Source organism: Lissotriton vulgaris, chromosome 12 (genome assembly GCF_964263255.1).
Source record: "Lissotriton vulgaris chromosome 12, aLisVul1.2, whole genome shotgun sequence".
NCBI classification, from domain to species: domain Eukaryota; kingdom Metazoa; phylum Chordata; class Amphibia; order Caudata; family Salamandridae; genus Lissotriton; species Lissotriton vulgaris.
The window spans coordinates 121,306,285-121,312,284 of NC_141700.1; the positions used below are offsets into that span (position 1 = coordinate 121,306,285).

General features: G+C 49.8%; 1 protein-coding gene across 1 annotated transcript in view; it reads left to right on the forward strand.

Moving 5' to 3' along the window:
• Positions 1-2,899, forward strand: part of LOC147673594 (maestro heat-like repeat-containing protein family member 1) — an 85,203-nt gene extending 82,304 nt beyond the window's left edge. The window contains exon 23 of the mRNA XM_086946377.1: positions 1,465-2,899. The gene's annotated coding sequence lies outside the window, so the exon portion shown is untranslated. The remainder of the gene's footprint in view (positions 1-1,464) is intronic.
• Positions 2,900-6,000: the final 3,101 nt, after the last annotated feature.

A 6,000-nucleotide genomic window follows, 5' to 3' on the forward strand; every position in this document is an offset into this window, starting at 1 on the left:
GAGTAAGCATCGTTATCTGCCCCCTTGAGTCCGCCCAACACTGTCATGGAAACATGGACCGACTGACCTCTAGTTGGCAGTCCCGACCGCCTAATTATGATGCAACCACACATGGTGCAGTCACATACTTACATTTCCCTATGGGAGCATGTGTTGTGGCTATAAATCAGCTGTAGCACAAGCTCCCATAGAGAAATGGGAGGCCGTGTTCCTCCTTGCCCCACGTGGCAGGCACCTCAAGCTGCCTGCCACACAGTGCTGGGATCAACGTGCCTCATTGGACCCCAACCGGAGGCCGCAACAGATGGGGCCCTGCTAGAGGCCCCCAAACACGCTTTCCAACAGGCTTTCCATGTCGGAAGCCGGCATGGAAAGTATGCCCCGGAAACCGTGCATCATAATTAGGTCTCACGGTTTTATGGTATTTATTATTTGAACATTTCCGTCTGTATTTGTCCATATTTATTTTTTGGCCAGCTTATTGGTATTTATCCATATTTAATTTGTGTTGTTTAAATAGATGAGGTGATAGCTCGTGTACTTCTGCATTTATTTAACAGATAAATGTGGACTCATACTTAAATGCCTGTCAGGTTTTAGCACATTACACAGTAAAAAATATAAACATAATAAAACCACATTAAAGAAATAGTGTAATAACACATATACATGTTGAGATATGCAGTAATTTAAGGACATATCATTGAGTTTTGTAGCTCCCCTTGCTGTCATTATGTACAGCTACTGGCCTGAAAGTGATTAATCTCAGCATGATGAATCACTCAAAAGAAGCTAAATTATCTGTATTTTTCCACTTTCAAAAATAAATACAGACAGGGGAGACAGTGTTTTCTGTCTGTGTTTATCTGTAAAAATCAGACAAAGCGGAAATCAGGGAACCCTAATCATAATATGGACGGTATAAAAATGCATCCATATGAATTACGGGCCAGACTCCGACAGGCCGACGGGCTCCTTGAGCCTGTTGGAAGCCAGCTGGAATGACTGGCCAGTTTCATTTCCGACAACCGAATTTGTATTTAGGGGGTCAATAGTGAAACCAACCATCTCGGTCGGAAAGCTTCCGTTTCGACCGAGATCGTAATCGACCCCTAGGACTGACATTTATCAGGCCTGTTTCACATTGTTAAAAATAATCTGTATGATTCCAAAACAACAGGGTGTGACACTGGAGAAGCAAGAGGCACCTGCTGGAGTACAATATTGTATAGCAGCACATTTTTATAAACTGCCTTACCTCTTGTCGTGTTTGAAGAGTCACAATCTCTTCAGTGCTGACTCCCCCGTCACCTTGGTTAACGTTATTCAAATTCTTTGCAAGCCAAAGTTGAACACAGAGCAAAATATATTTTATGAGCTCCTGGTGCCTCCATTGCTTGCTGGACTGTGAGGATGGGCAATTGGCTACTTGACCTATCTGACCTTGTTCTTTTCAACTTTCAGGTTTCAACCTACTTACCATTTCTTTGGCCTTTGATTCGACCACTGCGACTGATACCACTGACAAAATGTATTGAGGATCCCTAACCATCTCCCTTTCTCATAAACAGTCATTGCTGAAACACAATATCCCACCAGAGGACATCCAGAGAACCATTAGAAATCATTGAACAATAAAGGTACACCAGCCATAGAGAAACATGAAGATTTGACTTTTGTGATTTGGCGGAGGACGACAACCGCATCTCAGGAGTATGGCTGAGGATCACTTTGAATGATAACGAAGTACTACTTCCCCCTGGTCTGGTGCTCCTACATCAAATCATTCACCAATATCATCCATGACATGTTAGTTCATAATAACTTGAGCAATAATAAGCAGTTGTTCAATAGTCACTGTACAGCCATGGTGAATTTTAAATTGCTTACTATTTGTAATGAAAATCTTACTGTTTAACATGTTTGTATTGCAAATGCTCTTGTGCAAACTCTCGGAATGTGAACAGGCGTGAGAGCCCAGCGGCGACCCTTGAGGCGTGAGAGCCCAGCGGCGACTGAAACGATCAGGAATCTGCCACAGGGGCGAAGCGGCTTACCGGAACTCAGCGAGAAGCAACTGATGCGGAGACATAGGTCCAGCAACAAGATCACCGAGTTGGGGGTCCGAGGTGCGGAGGAGCAGAGGAACGACATGGAGCCGGACCAGCTTCGCGATACAGAGTGAGGCGGGAGAGCGCACCAACTTGGGACCGTGGACCGGTGGATACGAGGCGGCTGGAGAGGCTGCAAAGTAGGAACCAGAACGGAATGAAGTCCGCAGCACAGCGCAGAGGTGTAGGGCGATGACGGACATAGAGGAGAGACTGCAGTGAGCAGAGGTGAGGGATTGCGGCGATATCAAGAGGCATCCATCAGAAGTGGCCAGAGACAAGATCCACGATGTGCCTTCAAGATACATGATGCATTGGAGAATCACTGAGGAAATGTTGCTTCGCTGTAGACGAGGTGAAACCACGAAGTGGCGTGCCTGACTTTAAGATGGCGGCCGCAACAGACACTCAGTCGAAATACATAAGCATAGTGCAGTTCCTTCTGTCTAGTACGACCAGGGACCACAAATAATTGAAAATAGATCCCAAAATGGCGGAAAACCACTCATAGATAACGAAAGTGGGCATATAAAGAGTGTAAACCATCTACAACAGGAGAAAGTAAAAGAGGACTCCTAACAGGGGCAAGGAGAAAGGAGCAAATCCCATGGTCCAAACAAATCTATGGAAAGTGAAAGAGGACCAAAACTACAAAAACAAAGAAAGGAGCTTATCCCTTGGTCTAAAACAAGCCATGGAAAGTGAAAGAGGACTAAAACTACAGAAACAGAGGAAGGCATCAGCACAAAAGTGATACAATCACGGCGGACATCTTGAAAAGTCCTCACAATTAAATATAAAGCACAACAAAAGAAGAAAAGGCATTTAATTAACCACAAATATGGAGGAAAACTACCTGGAACTAACAAGTGGAAACGCCTACATCATAAAATACCCAACCTATCTTTCTAAGAATGCAGCCAACATTTTTTTTTTTAAACATCTTTTAATTGAAAGAAAAACAATTCCACCATAATACACATCCTTAGAGCAGTGAAAGAGCAGAATTAGCTTACAATGTCAAAAGCACAGCATTCCAAACATTGACGGTTATTGGGATGATCCACCACCAGTCCAGTGTGCCCTCTAGCCCAACTTCGGCCCTCAGACCACCTCCGCCCCTCTTACCATCCTCCCTCCGAACCCCCCTCCACCCCCTACCCCCCTTCAGAATTGCAGACCGCAGCTGAGCCCAAAACCATAGTCTCCCCAGAAGGAGGGAACACAGACTTGTCCCGGGCGATGTCCGACCAGGCAGGACCCCGCTACTCATCCTCCGAGGCATCCATCCACTCTCCCCTTTACCTTCTCCAGGCCTGCCAGATCTTGTCCCATTTTCTGGGGCAGCCCCTACTGTTATAGATGACCTTTTCTGCCCTCTGGCACCAATCCAAGTCCCGCTCCCATTCCCCTATTGTTGGAAGCAGGTCACTCCCCCAAAGGCGTGCAATATTTCTCTTGGCCACCATGCTCGCAAAGGCCAACCACACCTTGTCTCCCCTGGGCCATGTTATCTCACCCGTGACTCCCAATAGGTGCCACTTGGCCTCCAGCGGTACCTCAGCCCCAACCACCTCCTCCATTATGTCCTTTAACCTTACCCAGTAGGAACGAATTTTGGGGCAGTCCCAGAGGATGTGGAAGAATGTTCCCTCGTACCCGCACCCTCTCAGGCAGAAGTGTGATGTTGCGTATCCCATTTTAAATTGCACCGTGCGTGGGGTGTAAGACCTATGTAGTATACGGAGCTGTACTAAACAGAATCTCGCCCGAATCGCCACCTCCCTGGGGCACTGTAAGGCCTCGCTCCAATCATCATCCTCTAGTAAGCCCAGATCGGATTCCCATTTTTCTCGCAGTGGCCAGAGTATATCCGGGAGATTATTGATCAGTTTCTTATAGGTGAGTGATATGGCCTTGTCAATCATTGGGTCCAGAAGCAGCCTGTCTTCGAGCGGGGCGTATTCAGGTAGCTGGTCCCCCTGTGTCAAATGTGAATTTATGGCATGTGTGAATTGTTGGTAGTGGAGGAATTCGCCATTTCCCATCTGGAATTCAGGCTGCAAAGTCGTGAACTCCACTACTTTCCCCCTCTTCCAGACATCACCCAAGAGATCTATACCGATGAGGCTCCTTGCATGCAGGTCGCGGAGTTTCACTACCTCCCTCAGGAAGTCCCCCTTACATAGGGGCGTCTGAGCCGTGAGCTTCCTCTCCCAGCCGAGCAACTTCGTCGCTCGCTTCCATATCTGGACCACCACCGCGGTCTGGGGGGGCAAGGGCAGAGTCAGCCATCTCCCAGAGTAAAGGGCCGCCAGATAGGTACCCACACCCATGGCCGCACGATCCACCCTGTATGCCGGTTCCTCTTGCGTGGCAAAGACCCAACCGTTAACGATAGCGAGCTGGGTCGCCCAGTAGTAGAGACGAATGTCAGGAACCACCAGTCCTCCCTCATAGGGACCGCGCTGTAGCTTACCAAGGGCAATACGCTGGCATCCAGCACTCCACAGAAGGGAGCGTTGTTCCGCCTCCACCATTTTGAAAACCTCGTCCGGGACCGGAAAGGGGGAGCTCTGCAGCACGTACAACAGTCGTGGCAGGGCCATCATTTTGAAGAGTACCGCTCTCCCCATAAGGGAGACCGGGAGGGTGCGCCAGTGTTGCACGTCGCCGTGCAGACGGTCAATTTGTGGCTGTATATTAAGCCGGAAGAACTCCGAGGCTGTCGACGTAATCCATATCCCCAGGTTTCGGAACGCCTCCTGCCACACCAGACCTTCACATCCCACTAGCACGGGCGGTTGGGGTCCCGCCAAAACATAGCCAAGGGATTTACTCCAGTTGATCTTGTATCCGGAACATTCCCCGAAAGTATGTAATATACTCATTAGACGCCGAATCGTTTCCTCCGGCTTCCGGGTGTATAGCAGGATGTCGTCAGCGTAGAGCGAAATGCGCTCTTCCCAACCACCATCCATTGCTATCCCCCACAACCCCGGGTCCGACCTCACCCAGTGCGCCAACGGCTCAAGTGCCAGGGCAAAGAGGGTCGGGGACAGGGGGCACCCCTGTCTCGTGCCACGCCCCAATCGGAACTCCCGAGACGTGGCCCCGTTCACTCGGACTCGCGCCATTGGCTCCGCATACAGCAGCTTCACCCATGTGCAGAAGTTAGTTCCAAAACCCAATTTCTCCAGTACAGCGTAGACATAGCACCATTCAACACTGTCAAAGGCCATATGGGTGTCAAGGGAGAGCAAGGACGCCGGAGCTCCCGCGGGCGCGGCAACTGTCTGTAAGACCCCGAACAGCCGGTGCACATTAAGTCTCATGCTCCGATGGGGCATGAAACCCGACTGGTCCGGGTGGACCAACGATTGGATCACCGCCCCCAAACGCGTAGCAAGGATCTTTCCGAGGACCTTAGTCTCGTAGTTGAGAAGGGAGATAGGCCTGTAGGAGCCACAGACGCCTCGTGGTTTCCCAGCTTAGTGGATCACTACGATCGTGGCCAATCGCAGATCCCTCGGGAGGTGACCCACGTCTCGCGCCTCAAGGAGCATACTGCATAAATATGATGCAACGTGGCTGGCCACACAGCCGAAAGCCTCCGCCGGAAACCCGTTGGGTCCCGGGCCCTTCCCAGTCTGTAAATCCCCCATGGCCTCTTCTACTTCCTTCCGGGAGGAGGGGCTAGGGGAGTGCGGTCCATTGCTTTTGAATCTACAAAATTGGCTCCCTTGAGCTTCGAGCTGACGAGCTCCTGGACGACGCACCTGCGTGCCGGTTTGGGCATCCAGGCCTTTGACGGTTGTTTGGCGGCCTTCTCTTCCATCCCTAAACCATTTCTATACTGATGAGGGAAGTTATCCCGAATCCCGAGCCA